At 51.2% G+C, this 16,748-nt stretch overlaps 1 protein-coding gene and 1 long non-coding RNA gene across 2 annotated transcripts in view; one reads left to right on the top strand and one right to left on the bottom strand.

Annotated features, from left to right (window-relative positions):
- The window catches only part of CMIP (c-Maf inducing protein), a 238,680-nt gene that overhangs the window by 196,717 nt on the left and 25,215 nt on the right, over positions 1–16,748 (bottom strand). The window lies entirely within an intron of this gene.
- LOC109378585 (uncharacterized) lies at positions 11,467–13,118 on the top strand. The gene is made up of 2 exons (XR_002123028.1): positions 11,467–12,016; positions 12,761–13,118. It is a non-coding gene; the product is annotated as an uncharacterized LOC109378585 (long non-coding RNA).

Genomic DNA, 16,748 nt, shown 5'->3' with positions numbered 1-16,748 from the left:
ATGGCATTACAAATGGGCTTGACTCTATTGGAAAGCAATATAGCCTCGTCGATATCAGAAGCCATCAAAATGTTCATACCCCTTTGACCAACTAATTTCCTTCCTGGGAATTTTTCCAAACAATTATTCACCATCATAAGGAAAGGGAGCAGGGGGGAAGCCACGAGCACACAGATATTCACTGTGGCATACTCTGTGGAAGAAGAAAGGCTAGAAACGAACTTAATATCTACCCAAAGGAGACAGTTTCATAAAACATGGTGCAACAACTATCAGGTAGCCACTGAAAATAATGATTGTGAAGACTGTGCAAAACATAATCTATACTGGTGACAGCAGAGGAACAAATGAAAAAGAACACGGCATGTTCACACTGTAATGACATAAAAATATGTGCACATGTGGACAAAAACCAAGAGGAACAATTAGTAAATCAATACAAGTAACTCGATAGCCAAATCCATCTGGCTTCTGAGTTCAGACAGCAAAGGATGACAAACAATCCAAATCTCTGTGGTCCAGGAGTTTAGGATGGTGAGTAGTGCGAGTTCGCAAAGTGTGGAATTCATCTGAAAACGCGTACAAATCTATTCAGCTGGAGCATGTCTGGGTGGGATGGGGTATCCACGCTTATGTTAAGATGACAGAACTCCAAGTAAAGGGTTTTTCTTTCTTTTTCTTTTATTTTTAAACCCTAATGTTTCTTTGATACTGTTTTTGCAATTAAATAAAGGAAAAACCAAGGTTCTCATGTACAGGGCTTTAGAGCTTGACAAAGGGCTTTCCCGTATATAATCTTACTTGATCCTCACAAAATCACTGGAAGGAAGGCAGGGCATGGAGTTTTACTGGCCCCATTTTACCAAGATGAAAATTAGGAATCAGGAAGGGAATGACTTCCTCGGTGTCATACAGCTATGTGGTGGCAGAGATGGGACTCAACCCAGGCCTTCCGGGAGGGCTCCCAGCCCCACATGGGGCCCTTAGCCCATCCTCACTGGGCTCCTGTGAGGCCAACACCAGACACCAGAGGCCCAATCCCCTGGAGGTCTCTGACCACAGCCATCTGCCCGTGACACATGACACCAATCCGGGCCACATCACATGTTAGCCCCCAGGGCTGCCAGCAGATGACCCCGCGAGGGCAACACCCCTGACCTCCAGTTGACCCAATGCCACGCTCCACACATGGTTCAGGAGCTGGTCTCTCACCTAAGCCCCGCAGCCAAACGAGGGTGGCGGCATGAGCCAAAGTGGGCCAGTCAGCCAACACAGGTTCAAATCCCGCCCCCTCCACTTACTGACTGTGAGCTGAATCATCTTGAGCCTCAACAGGACCAATCAGTAAAACTGGAATTAGAGCCGAGTTACAACCTCTTAGGGTTACTGTGTGTCATGCACTCAGTTCAATACCTGGTCAGAACAAGTTGCTCTCCATGCCCGCCTTTTTCTCCCTTGGGCGCGGGCACTTGCTCCCTCTGTCTGGAATGCTCTACCTCAGATACCCAGGAGGCTCTCGCTTCATTTCCTTCCATCTCAGCTCAAGTGTTCTCCTAGCAGAGCCTCCCCTGTTCACCTCAGGGACACAGGGACACTCCCAACTCCTTACCCTGCTTTGGTCATCTTCCTAGCCCTTGTCCTCACCCGACATGCTAGGTACTCAGCAGGTTAGTGTCAGCTCCTTCCACCCCCCCACGCCCCTGCCCAGCCATCAGAGCAGGGACTTTGTTCACTGCGGTGCCGTATTCCTAGTGCGTAGCAGGAGCTCAATAAATGTTGACTAATTAATTAATAAGTGGTGGTGCTGATTTTGCCTGAGGAACAGGAACCTTCAGCCATGCTTAACCCAGAGCCAACGCGGCCTTGTACAGGCCAGCTCCGTGCCCAGGAGCCCCACACCCCTCTGCTTCCCTGCACATTCCCCAGAGACCCAAAGGTCACCAGACCGAAGGCCTGCACTAGGAAGACATCAAGAGTCCTGCTGCCCAGAGTCACGACGAGTCGCCTTTCCACAGCAGGAACCAAAGGTTTCAGTACATCCGCTGGATCCTAGAACCCCCAGGGGAGGCCAGAGCCCAATTCCTAGTGTTGGGTGACTGGGGAAGCTCCCGGGTCTCTCCTTCCCCGTTATTCCTCCTGCCAGGGAGACCCACCAGCCAGGATCGGAACCCCGGACGCCTGCAGAAAGGAGCTGACGGCTGCGGGGACCTTCACACACATCGCAGCTGGGCTGTCGCCCCAGCCCTGAGCGAGGCTGCACGGCCACTTCACCGAGGAGGCAGGGAGGGGCTCCAAAAACCCAGACGCTTAAGCCAAGGCCACCTCAGGGGCTGGGTCCTGGGGCAAATGGCTGCCACATGAATCGTTTGGTGATAATGTGTACTGAGTCCCTGCCCGTCCCAACAGGCTTCCAGACCTCCAGGTACAGTGGCACTTTTGGAACGGGGGACCCACAGCCAAGACAAGACTTCTACTGGCAGTCTCTTACTTAAGCCCCTGCGTCCAAATGGTGCATCTCACTATGGGGGGGAAGAAAGCATCACCCCACCAGAGGTCTAGAAGCCCATTCTTTGCCTCGGGGGCCCTAAGCCTCTGCAGGTTAAGAACACCTCCACCAGGCTAACTCCAGCTCCTTCGCTAGGTGCCACGTAGATATTCTCTCCTCCAGGAAGCGTTCCCTGACCCGTTCAGTCAGCCTCCAAGAGCCCCATCAGCATCTGTAGGGGCCATGTTCATGACTGCATCTCCCAGGCCAGGACATAGCAGACACTCAATAAACTGAAAAATGAATGAATGGCAAAAGAATGAATGAAGAGAATAAATGAAAGCAATGAATGGGAACAGACCAGATGAAAAACATTGAATGAATGAAGCATGAATGAAACATGCAAGAATAACTGACAAGCCAACTCTCTCTCCTAGTGACCACCCAGAGTCAGGAGTCAAAGGCGTGTCGAATGACAGTAGCATGCATCTGACTTCACGGTATCAACTTCATGCTGGCCATGCTGGCCATTATCCCTCGTCCCACTAAGACTACACCGGGTCACAAGAAAACAGAGTGAGTCAAGGGCTGGGGGACAGATCACAGGATGGGGTCTGGAGGCTCCAGAGCCTCCAGAGAGAACCAGATACGTAATTAAGACTTGTCAGAGAACAGAGGAATGGCAACAGCACTGAAAGCTAACACAGCACTTTCCTGTGCACCAGGACCTGCTCTAAGCACTTTACACCTATCACCTCATCTAATCCTCACAACAACTCTGTGAGACAGATAGTATTATCTCCACGTTAGAGGGGGGCAAACTGAGGCACAGAGACTCTCAATAAGTGGCCCAAGGTCACGTAGCTATTAAGTGGAGGAAAAGGAATTTAAAACACACGCAGACTGGCTCCGGGATCTGAACTGTTAACCACTATGGTTAATGTCTCTCAGCTTTCATGTGCTTTGGTCATGCAGCCAATAATAATAATAGTAATAATAATAATGCTCTCACCTGTGGTGTGCAAAGGTCATATAGCGAACAACAGTAATAAGACACAGGTATACCAATGGCCCCTCCAGATTTGTACAGAGGAGGGGCTGGGGGCAATAATCCAGTGAAACAAAGGGTATGGGCATATTGTCTAATAACTGTTGGCAGAACTAGCACATCTTTTTTGTTTCTATTTTATGTCGGGGGTGGAGTGGCTCTGAGGTGACACTGGGGCTAAGCCCTCTCAAAACAACTGTTTAGTACTACAACTTTGGTGCCTGTCACCAGGCTCATCACTTCATGCATTTTCTCCTTTGGTCTTCACGCAGACCCTTTGGAGGGAGTGCAAGGATGCCCCCAGTGTGCAGATAAAGCAAGCTGAGGCTCAGAGATCACTGACTTGCCCGATTACACAGCTAGGACGTGACATCTGAGCTTAGCCTCTCTCTGACCTCCAAGCCCAGACCCTTGCCCTCTGGCTCTGGCTTCCTTCGCCCTCGGCGGGGAGGAGCTGCCCGGAAGCCAAGGGAGACAAGCCTGCCCGCCTGCCCATTCCCGCCAAGTCGGCTCCCTTGGCCTGCCACAGGCCCCGGAACCCCACACTTCAAAGTGATTCACCCTCGAGGGCTGTGTGGTTCGGGCTGGGCCCGGGGGGTGGAGGAGTCAGCGCCATGCTCACCCGTGACCACCCAGGTTTGAGCTGGTTTCCCCAGGACCTCAGGAATCCAGGTGCAGCTCTCAGCAACCGCCCAGTGGGAGAGGTCCTGCACAGAGATGCCACCAGTGCCCAGGAAGTTAGGTCAGGGCTCCCAGGCACAGCAGAGATGCTGGGGGGACTCAGGGTGCCCCAAATCAGCCCTCGCCCCCAGCTGCTCAGCCAGTCTTGCCTCTCTGTTCCCTGCAGGGCCTGGACCCCCCACAGGCTGGAGGCCAGTCCCGGCCCAGCAGGCGTCTCCTTCTGTTTCTCCAAGGACTGGTGTGTGGAGGAATGCAGTTGCTTCAGCTGCCTCACCCGTGTCCCATGCTCCCTCCAGGACACTTCCCGTGTCCTGCTCCAACGCCCCCAACCCCCAACGCAGTCATCTCCTGCCCGGTGCCCTGGAACCCCAGGAGGCTGGGGAACACTGGAATGTGCGATGCCTGAGGTCAGAGCCCAAGTTTGATTTGAGTTGGGTTGAGATGAGGGGAAAATGGCCAAGAACAACTCGCTCATTTACTTCATTTCCAGACTTGGCGGCTGCCGGGGCTGGGCTTCCAAACCAAGCTGGCTTTGGCCAGGACATCTGCAGCAGTGCCGGCCACAAGGCACATCTGGATCTGCTTAGGGAGTTAAGAGCCATAAAGTTCTCTTAAGAAATTAGTTCCTGAGGAGCCCAGGTCTCTCTGGGGACTGGGTGAGGGGCCCCTTTGGGCTAAGGACACCGGGAAACCATCTGACTGGGGGCAGGGGACTTCCTGGTCTATTCAGAGAGTCACACTGTGTGCTCAAGTGCAGAATGGCTTGGGAGGGCACACAGGCCCGGCCCTGGCCCTTCCTGGCTGTGTGGCCTTGGGCACCTCTCCTGACCTCTCTGGGCTGCTGGACATATCATTCCACCTGTCCTGGAGGACAGTGAACTCCAGTAAGGATCCCAAGTGAAATTTCCTAATTTGCCACTATGTCTTGGGGCCTCGTGCATATCTGGCCCACATGAGGTGAATGAGTGAAGGAACCCAAGAATGAATGAACAAACCTCGGTTTCCTCAACTGTCCAATGGGGATGATAATATCTACCTCCTGGGGCTGCTCTGAGGACGAGCAGCTGGAACAGATGGAAGGCCCTGGAAGAGTGTTTATACACTTGTCCTTTAATGTTTAAGTCTGTCAACTACAGACGTTACGGCCAGGGTCTTGGGAACTTGAACATCCCTGAGAGAGCCCCACTGTGGTAGAACTACTTCATTTTCTTCCCCTAAGTGTGACACACACCCTCACACTGACCAACCAGGTGACGAGTGTACAAACCAACATGCAAAGAACACAGGGTGATGGCCTTGAGCATGGCTTTCACTGAGCCCCTCAGCCTGCCAGGCTCAGGCCTAACACCTCACCACTCAGCAGCAGGTCTGGGAGCTCTGGCTCAGACACAGGCTCAGAGCAGCTAAGTGACTCAGTGAGGGAAGCGGCAGGGTCCAGACAAGACCCCAGGGCACCCGCCTCTACGGGGTGACACAAGCACACCGGGCAGGTGCCCCAGCTCTGTCTCTCATTAACAATATACCCTCCAGCAACTTCTCTGGCCTCAACTTCCCCACCCGCACAGGGGATAATAAGAGTTGTTTCTTATCTGTGTGAAATGGCATCCGTATTACAATACCTGATTGTCAAAAAGGTGTCTGGCACATTATATACAAGAGCTCAGTAAATGTTAACTCTCATTATTATTTCCACTGACTGTCTAAACACACAGCTAAATAAATAAGCCATCAGTTCCCATTGAGTCCAGAGAGACAACAAGAGACGGGATTTAGAAATCACCTCGAATCTAAGCTGAGATCTCCACCTGGGCTGCACATGACAATCACCTGAGGAGTGACCGGACAATCTCTAGTGTCGAACAGCAATCAACTACACTCCGCGGGTACAAGCAGTTGGCATTTCAATGGACAGGAATCACATACGTTATGATCGGCTTTCTACAATTAGAGTTGTAAAACAGCTCAAAGACAATGAAAGGCAGAAATAGCTCAGATGGGTGAGCCAGAAAAGGCATCCAGTAATCTTTTCCCACCCATTTCAAAGTCATTTACGCTATTTCTTGACAAGGCAAGATAGACTAGACAGTGGTACAGTTGGAAAATTTAGAAACAACTCAAATGTCTGTCACGGGAAGCAATTCTGGTACACACATGCAGATTCTCTGCAGCCATTATAACAGAGGATGTTGTAATCACGATGAGGCCTGGGCCCCACCATACATCAGATGAATCCCAACCTCTGCGGGGGGGAGCCCAGGCATCAGTATATTTTTTCAAGGTGCCAGGGATTCTAATGTACAGCCCGGGATGGAAACTGCCACTCAGAACCTAGCAAGCAAGCCTTGGACTGAAAAGAGAGAGGTCTTCAGGAGCTGCCTGAAGGCAGGAGAGGCGGGAAGAGGATGACCCTGAGCAGATTGCATGCCCAGGAAAGGACAGAATAAGGAAGTCAAGAGTCAACCTACGACAGGCCGATGGCTGAGGAGTAGGAGACTACATCCCACACTTGGTCCAGAAGCCACCAGGCATCTTCCAGGCCTGACTGGATCCTCTGAATATTGGATCTGCCCAGTATTTCCATCACTTAATGGTCAGCAGAAGTCCAATCAATGATCCTTAACTAGCCAGGTCTGTGCACATTCCATACGGTCCCAATCCTGCCTCTGTCTGGACCAAGGGGAAGGGAAGATGGTTTTACTGCAGGGGGTTCTATAATCAAGGCATCTTTATCCATCAGAGTCAAAATGGAGACTCGGGGAGGTAGGCAGCCATGGCAAGTGCACCCCCAAAACCCCTGGCCCCGGCCAGGAGCTGTTGAGTGCTGCCGAGACGCCAGCACAGCCGCTTTTTGTATCTTGCCCCTCCCAGAATTCTTCCTCAGGCAGGCGAATGAAACTCTGCCACTGCTGAGGCCTTTTCACCCAAACTGACTTAGCCAGAAAGAAGGCGGACTGGCAGGATCCACGAGGGAAGGATGGCTTCTACCAGGTGGGCCTCCGAGCAGACCTGGGGTGATTTGTGGAAAAGAATGATGTCGGATCACGTCTGAAATTATTTCAACTTGTTTTCTTGCTTTCTGTAAAACTACATAAGAGAGGGCAGAAAGGGTACCTGCTTCGTTCACCACTGAATCTCACATCTAGTAGAAAACCCTCCCCCCACACACAGTAGGTGTTCAACAAATATTAACTAATTCAGTAACCTTAAAATGATTAAATGTAGATTTAAGCTACACCAGATGCTACCTTACACAAGATTCCAGTGGGAGTCAAAAGTTTAAAATATATAATGGGTGGAAAACATGAAATGCAGATAATCCTATCCACAGCCTTAATTTCTGTCCTTTGATTTGAATAAAGATGGCCATGATTTGCCTGGAGAGATAATGCACTGCAGGAGAGACTGCGAAACTCTAGAAGCAGAGTTTGTAAATCACTGTTGTATAAATAGCAAAAGCCATATCCTGAGGCTGGCTGGAGGAGGGGACGGCTGAATCAAGTCCCCAGATCAGACTGCAGGTGAAGCTGGACCCTGGGCTCAGTGCGGCCGGCCTTGATGGGTCAGCCAGTCCCATAAAACAGAGTGGGCATCGGAGGAAGAGAAGGGGAGGGGGAGAGCAAGAGGGAGGAGGTGAGGAGGGAGAGAGGGACATGTTTAGAGCTTTTGGAGCTGCCATTTCCTTAAATGTCTGCTCTAGCACAGCTCACTTCTCCCTCAGAGCCAAAGCCAAAGTTCCTTCAAGGCCCTACACCATCTGACCCCCCACTGACTCACTGACCTCAACTCCTGCCATCCTCTTCAAGTTGCCTCACTCTGCTCCAACCACATTCACCTCCTTGCATTCTTAGGAAACACCCAACTCCTGCCCCAGGACCTTTGCACCTACTGAGATAATTGCATGGCTTGCTCCCTTACCTCCATCAGGCCTTTTCTCAAATGTCACCGTCTCATCCAGATCTTCCTGACCACCTTGTTTAAAGTGCCAACACACAAACCACCCCCTCCCCACTCACAGCAGCACTCCCGTGCTTATCCTGCTATATTTTTCTCCAAAGCATTTATCAGCAGCTGACAAGATTCTCTATTTCCTGCTCATTTTCTTCTTCTCTTCCCCCAGTGGAATGCCGGCTCCAAGAGGGCCAGGGCCTTGTCTGCTCCGCTCTGTGCCTTAACAGTGCCTGGCACACAGCAGGTGCTCCAGCAATACCTGCTGAATGAATGAGCACGTGAGCCTGCTCTGCACCAGGCACATCCCACGATTTGTCTCCTTTGGTGCCTCCTGACAAGTGACCCTGTGAGACAGGCACTGTCTCAACCCCATTTTAAAGTTGAGAAAGACAGGCTCAGCTCAGAATGTGGTAAAACCTGGATCCACCCAGCTGCAGGGATTCCAAAGCCCAGCTGTATCACCCCCACAAAAGTGGAAAAGATGTAGCACGTGGGGCCTGCCTGACCCCAGACAGCCAAACGCCCCCTGTCTCAGAGCTGCTGGCACCTGACGCATCCAGTGCTCCCAGCTCTCCATCGCCCTGCCCAAAGGCTGTAGGAGGGAAGCTCCTGTGTAGGGATGAGGGCAAGGGGTTCTCCACCAGGCTCCATCCTCCTGGGACTCATGTGTCCTCACAGGCTCAGGCGGGAGCAGAGGTGCTCTCCCCAGAAGCCACTTAGCAGGTGCCCAACCCTCAGCCTACACCGTTGGCTCCTCAGGCCTCTACCATGCACCCCGCCGGCCTCTCCTGCCCACCACACACCCCTCCCGGTCCTCACCCCAGGCACTCAGGCACCCAGCAGCCCCTCCTGCAGCCACGCTCTCTTACCTCCAGGCCCCCGGCCAACCCCAGTCTGCCCTGCTGTGGAAGGCACAACTGTGACCCCCAAAGGTGTCCTGGTCCTAATCCCTGGAACCTGTGAGTATGTTACTTCACATGGTAAATGGGGCTACTGTGCAGATATGGTCAGGTCGACGATCTTGAGATGGGGAGAGTCCCCGGGGTGGGCCCAATGTCATCCCCAGGGTCCTCAGAAGAGGGAAGCAGGCGTGTCAGCGTCGGGGAAGGAGCTGGGATGACGGGAGTAGCGGCTCGAGTGATGCTGCCATGCTCCAAGGCATCCCAGCAGCCTCTGCTAACTGGAAAAGGAAAGGAAACAAATTCTTCCCTGCAGCCTCTGGGAGGCATGCGGCACCTTGATTTTGGCCCCATGACACCCACTTTTGGACTTCTGACCTCCAGAAGTGTAAGATGATAAATGTGCTTCGTTTTAAGGCACCAAGTTCATGGTAATCAGTTATAGCAGCCATAGGAAACCAATACGCCCTCTCTGCCCTCAGCTCAAGGGGACGTGCTCTGGCTCGGGTGTGGTCGGACCCCACACAGATGCTCTGGGGACTTCCTCTTTCATTTATCTGTAAGAGGTTAGGAGCTTGCGCTCTGAAGCCAGACAGCACTGTTCAACTTCAGCATGAGCTGTGCAACCTTAGAAATGTGCCATCTTTTCCTCATCTCTTACGTAGGGCCACAAAAGGGCCTATCTCCTACAACTGCTGTGAGGCTGGAATGAGAACCCATGCAGAGACAGGGCTTGGCATGCTCAAATAGGGCTTGTTGCTACAATCTGTTTCCTCAGGGCTGGGGAAAATGGAGACTGTGCCTGTCTTGCCCACCACACATCCCAAAGCCCCAGTGCCAGGCTGTCAGTTCTGAGTAATATCTGATGAATGAATGAATGAATGAATGAACGATCCCACAGCATTCAAAGATCTCAAAAACAAACGTAAGGGATAAACCATGCGACACAACGTTCCTGAGAAAAACTAACAGCCAAGCCATAGCCCTGAAGGACGCATGGCTTCTTCTGGGTCAACTCCAGTGGCCCCAAAATTTTTCAAACTGGGCAGAGGCAGTACTGACCACTGCCAAGGCCTTGTTGTAGAAACACCATGTCCAGCTTCCAGCCCGGCCCTCGACGGACATCACACTGGCCAACCTTCCTGTTTCTTTCTGCTGCAGTTGAACCGCCCCCCACCACCACCACCACGATGGCTGAGGGGAGACCCCTCCATGACGGCTGATGGAGCCCCACCTGTCTTTCCCCAGTAATGTCTGAGCAAACCACGTCCCCTATAGTGTCAGCTCATAGGGAAACTGATGTCATTATAAGAGCCGGGCCGGCCCAGGGTTCCTGTACAAGTAAAATGATATGAAGTGTATTGTGCCTGATATACAGTTAGCATTCCATAAATGCTAATGAGACAGTACTTAATTATTTCATCCCATAGCATATATTTGAGTAGCTATAGGTCCCCCTTTCGAAATCACATCCAACAGAACTAGTTCGGAGAAGGCGAAGCAGCAGAGTCAGGTCGGGGCTCTGGACTCAGACAAAGATTTGAAGCTGTGTGTTTGGGTAAGATGCTTAACTTCTCCGAACCAGTTTCCTTGTCTATAAAATGAAGACAGTATTAGCTGCCCAGGGAAGTGCAACATCACAGTGAAATAATGCACGGCAGCCATCCTCACATTGGAATCACGTCAGGAGCTGTTTGAAAAAGGCCAGTGCCCAGGCCTTCCCTAGACCCATGCGATCAGCATCTGCAGGCTGAGGCCTGAGCATCAGGGGTTGTGAAGATCACCTGGGGTGATTCCATAGTATGACCAGGGCAGAGAAATATGGATGTTTATATGGAGCTGGCACATAGTAGGTGCCCAGGAAATCCAAGCTTTCATCGCTGTCAACTGGCAAGGATTTTCTTTCATTCATTCAACATACATTTGTACAGTGTCTAGTTATATGCAAATTCATAGATTTATAGCCACATGCTGGCTCAAAGGGCTGGGGGGGAGGGGAGGCCTGGATAACTGTTAACGGGTACAGGGCTCCCTTTTGGGGTGATGAAATATTTTGGGACTAGACAGAGATGGTGGTTGCACAATATTGTGAATGTACTGAATGCCACTGAATTGTTTACCTTAAAATGTCTGATTTTGTTATGTGAATCTCACCTCAATTAAAAAAAAACCCCACAATCCAGACACAAAAGGACACATACTGTATGTTTCCACTTTTATGAGGTACCTAGGGAAGTCATATTCAGAGAGACAGAAAGTAAACTGGTGGGTGCCAGGGGTGGGATGCAGGGAGAAGAGAAGGGGGAGTGAGTGTTTAGTGGGTGCAGTTTCAGTTTGGGAAGATTAGAAAGTTCTGGAGATGGATGGTGGCGATGTTTGCACAACAACTGAATGTACTTGGAACTGCACACTTAAAAATGGTTAAAATGGTAGAATTCTATGTTATGTGTATTTTACCAAACAAAACTGGTCATATGCTGACAGTCCAAAGACATCGCCGCCGCCATAAATGGGGCTGCCCGGTCCCACCTGAGCTGTCCTCAGCACACACCTCGCTTCAGTCGGAGATGACATCTTCCCAGTTTTTCCAGGCCAGCAACTTCGAGTAACTGAACGCCCTCTTTACAAACAGGATGGAGACTGCATGTGTTTTCTCTCTGGGGCAAGGCCAGATTAAGTTAAGAAAACACAGCGGATTCCTCCCCCTCCCCCCAGGAAAAACCCTGCCGGGGCAATAGCAGAACTAACAGGGCTGCTGCACACTTTCACTTCCCGCCGGCCCACATCCCCCAGCTTCTCCTGAGTGTCCACGTCCAGCAAAGCCAGGACTTGGGGTGGCAGGTGGTGCCCTCTCAGCCTGCTCCTGGAGGACGTGTCTACACTGAGCTCCAGTAAATAAGACACAGCCATGCAGGCTCCAGGAGGCAATTTCTGCAGCTCTGGGTTTCCTTGCAGGTAGGTCAAGAACTCACAGGAGGAGCAATGGCGTGGCTGAGAGAGACCTGAGTCTCAGAGCCCTGGGTCCCCTGCCAGCCTCAATGTGCACCTCTGGCCCTTAATGTTCTCACTTGTAGAAATGAGACAACTGGGTTCCCGTAGGCAAGTGGGTTTATCTCATGAGCAACTTCTATTAATAGGGAGGCTCTGGGGAGGTTTCTCGGGTGGCATTTGGGTTCAGCAGGGCATCAGGATGGACCGGTGATGTCTGCCATTGGCAAGACAGGGGAGGGAGGTGACAACTCAAGGTCCGTATATTTGCCATCTGTGGATGAGATCCCTGAAAGAGCAATTCCTTGAGGTTGCATGAACTTTTCTTCCAGGCCTGGAACACTCTCAGCTGCCTCCCTGACTGACACATGTCCATTCAACCTTTGCTCGCACACTTCCTGTCTCGGAGAGCTCACTGCCTCACCCAGCAGCCTATTCCTCCATGCACAGGAAGCCAAAAGCTCTACCCTCAACTCTTTCCCAGGGACCATGTTTCCAACCCTGGTACCATAAAGAATAAACCATTTCTTTGTTCTACTTTACAACCTTGCTGAAGAAAATTTACTTCTTACCTTAGTTCTTGTTAAAAGACTTATTAGTTCCTTCCACCGTTCTACATGTGAGCAGGCTTCCAAAGGATGACCTCTTTTAGAAACATGAGGGTATGTCTGTGCCTCACTCACCATGTGTCTCCCTGATTACATTTCCCAGACTCCCTTGCAGCTAGGAGTTGCCGTGTGACTCGATCTGGCCAATAAGATGAAAACAGAAGTCTCCTGAAAAGGGTAGAAATCCTTCTCCACTCTCCCTCCCACTCCTGCTTCCTGCTAACTGGAATGTAAATGTCATGACAAGAGCCCACTTCCCACTAACTGGAATACAGATGCAATGGCAAGAACTTGAACAGCTATTTGGACCATGAGGCAAGATGCGAAGAACAGTGGAGCAGCAAGATAGAAGCAGCATGGGTCCATAAAGAATATAGACCAACCATACTTGTCCTAATCTGATAGCCCAAACCCTAGACTTCTTTTATATGAGAGAAAAAAATAAACTTATGTTGTATTGTTGTTGTTGTTTTTAATATTATATGAACCTTGAACCTAAATGCAGGATAAATAAAGTCTGACTGCAGATGATGAGAGAGCCTGGCTGCCTTCCCACAACACAGAGTTTCCTAATCTCTAAAGATGGAAAGGAGGCAACTCCAGTTGTGGACCCTGGTGATTTCAACATATAGCTCATAGCATGCCCTTATATCTGCCCTTTAAGAATTCAGGGCTAACATTTCCAAGGTTGACGGGCTTCTGCAAAATCAATGGATGGACTGACACCTTTTGTCAAGCACCTACTATATACCTCAAATGCTTGGCTCAATTCTGCAGGAATGATTTTAGCCCAAGTTGGAAACAGCCCTATTACAGATAAGGTCCAAAGACATCCAACATGTTGGGGTTAAAACCTAGGACTCCAGCCTGGTGTTCTTTCCATTATTCTTCACTGTCTCCTGAAAATTCTCAGGAGGCCCAATGGGTTAAATGTGGTTGCCCCTGGGAAGTAAGGAAAAGAGGAAGGGAGGAGTGGGGGGAGAAGATAAGAAGAGGAAAGGGAGAAGGGGGGGAAGTGGGAGAAATCTTCGCACTCCTGCCAAGGGGGATGTTTATAAATTCAGGGACAAGAGAAAGGCAGGGGGTGAAATGTGAGAGGGGCACATGTGGGGATATCGGGAATTGCAGCTGGAATGGTTTATTTCTTACATAAGTTGTTATATTTACGCATTATTTTATATACTTCTTTGAATGGCTGAAATCATTCAGCATTTTAAAAGGGAGAATGTACAGTTTATTGTATGCCAATTATACCTCAATAAAGAGGGTTTTTTAAATGCACCTAAAAGAGGAACAGAGAGAGAGAGAGAGAAACAGAGAGAAAGAGAGAGAGAGAGAGAGAGAGAGAGAGAGAGAGAGAGGAAGGAGGGAGGGAGAGAAGGAGAGAGGAGAAAAGGAGAGAAGGAGGGAGGGAGGGAGGGAAGGAAGGATTAAGGTCTCCAACACAACAACTTCTCATCACAGCCCACGCTCCTCTCTGCCACAGCCAGCCACACTGACCACAGCAGCTCTATCCACGAAGCCACAAGCCCTCTGTGAAAAGGGCCACTTCACCTCCACATTGCTGAAGCCTCCGTAGGTGAAATGACGTCTCAATACTTCCAAAATGAGTCACCCTCCAGCTTGGCCACCCCAGAACCACGTTCCACCCACCAGCAGTTCCAACAAAGACATGCAGTGGACACACAACCCCCTGCTCTCCCCACGGTGGGACGTAGGGCGGCCAGGCTGGTGGGGCCTCAGGACGGACACCGTCCCAGGCTTGCGCCCAGATGGAGGTGCCCAACCGCAAGAAAAAGTGCCCCACAGGAAGGAACCTCGGGCACAGCGCCTTAGGCAACTCCTGCCCCAGGTGGGCCGTGGATTCTCTGCCTTCCCCACTGCTCCCCTCCCACAGAAGTATGGCTGGCACAGGGCAGGGTGCTGGGGTCCCCCTTCTCCTGCAGCCTGTCTCAGCTCATTCCTGAGATCCTCACGTAGCACCTCCCACTGGAGGTCTGAACTGAAACCAGGGAGCCTGCACAAACCTCACACAGAGCAGAAGTGGTGTGGGATCTGCCTGGCCCAGGTGGGCTCTGGGTGGCCACGGGCAGCATGGGAGGCAGGGATAAGTCAGTGAAAATTACTCCGTGCAAAGAACAGCAGCTTCACTCCTATCACTCATCTTGACCTCTCCAAAGTCCGAAGTCCCCAGGCCTCGGCCGGGCAGGTCATGAACCTGAGTACAGTGGGCTGGGCAAGGCTGGGGTGAACTGGGGAACATGTGCCCAGCCAAAAGGAGGCAGCCACCACCAGCTCCAGCCTACAGTTGCAACGCAGGAAGGGGGGGACACAACCAGGAACAAACCGGTTCACTGTCTGCCTCGGTTTCCCCAGCTGTGGAATGGGATGATAATGAAGATACCTGCACCACAGAGCTGCTCTGAGGATCAGAGGAGCGAATAGATAGAAATCATTTAGAATAGTGCCAGGAACGTAGTAAATGACACAGAAGTGTTTGCTTTTGTTGTTATTGTTAGAAAATGAAAATCCGGACATTTTTTAGGGGAGCTCTCCCGATTTTTCAATGTGGACAACCTACTGGAGCATTTTTTTTCAAAAGCACCGTGTAGGCCAAGGAAAATACATCAGCAGACTGGCCTTGGTCCGTGGGTCGCCCGCTTGCAGCCTCTCCTCAGCACGTTCCCTCTTCCCTCTAAGGCGAACCCAAGCCCTACAGGCATCACAGTCACCAGTCGGGGCTTGTGATCACCCCACTTCTAAGGCCAGCTTCCAAGTCCATGAATCTCTTAATGGGAAATAAACGTTTAAATCAACCCCCTCCCGACTCCCACACCAAAAGGACAGAAACTACTAATTCTCAGCCACCACATCCAAGTCACAAGTTTTATTTCATAGGAAGGGGGGAAAAAAAGAAGAAGAAGAAAGAGAAAGGAAAACCAACAAAGGCAAACTCGAAAATGCACCGCTGTTGACTTGGGCAGCAGCCACTGCCAGTCAGAGAGGAAAACAGCTCAGCTCTGAAACCCATCCCAGACATGAAAATTATAGAGCAGCACCGCTGACGTACCCCTGCCCTTTCTGTGTCATTCACTCATGAGGAATGCAATTAAATACCCCTCCCCCACGACAAACAAGAAAGAACGTCAGCGCTGTGGGAGCTGAAAGAGACTGACCTCAGAGAAGGACAAGGGGGAACAGGGCCACCCGGCACGGCGGGTGGGGCGGGGAGGCATCCCATCTGCGTGCCCATTCAACAGATCAGGACACTTAGGGCACACAGATGGGATGCAAGCCTGCTCCGTTGGATGCGTGGTGAATGGCTGTCCTCACAGCCTCACAGAGACCAGTTCAACAGACCAGCCCCCTAACAACTCCCTGGGCAGCCACTGTGTGGCTGAGTCCAGCGCAGGTCCAAAGGGACAAAAGAAGAGCAGGACACACCACAGTCTGTCCTTGATGCCTCTCTCATCAACCTTAGTAAAAGGTCATCAGACCCCATCCTGCCCCTGCCTCCCACGGTGCTCAATAAACTCCAAGCTCCTTGCTGGTGCTGCTGTGACAGTCACAACCAGCCTCTGTCTTCCCACCTCAGGTCCTTTGCACTTGCTGTACCCACTCCTGAAATGTTTCTCCCAGACTGCCATAAGACTAGTTCCTCCATCAGTGTCGCCTCCTCGGAGAGGCTCTCCTTGACTGCGCAGTCTAACGTATGCCCCTGCCCGACCCTCTGCTGCTTTACACCGTCCCATTTCCAGCCTCACACTTGCCACCTCTGAAGGGGCCTTAGTCATTGCTGGCTTGCTTGTCTAGGGTCAACTTCCCCCTATCCCACCCCGCCTGTGAACGCTGCACTTCCTGAGAGCAGAGGCCATGGTGAAATGCCCTAGAACAGTCCGTGGCACAGAGCTAATGCTCAGCAGTGTGGAATGGGTGGTAGAGTTCACCATCTACTGTACCCAGGAGAACCACGGGCAGATGAGCCAAATCCTGCACTCGTGGGCAAACCAGGTGCCGTGGGAGCAGTGAAGGCCCAAAGAGACACCACAAAGAACACTAAACATCAGAAGAGTTCATCTCAAGCCCTCTGG

Source organism: Hipposideros armiger, unplaced genomic scaffold (genome assembly GCF_001890085.2).
Source record: "Hipposideros armiger isolate ML-2016 unplaced genomic scaffold, ASM189008v1 scaffold_19, whole genome shotgun sequence".
NCBI classification, from domain to species: Eukaryota; Metazoa; Chordata; class Mammalia; order Chiroptera; family Hipposideridae; genus Hipposideros; species Hipposideros armiger.
This window is presented reverse-complemented; position numbering and strand designations above follow the sequence as displayed.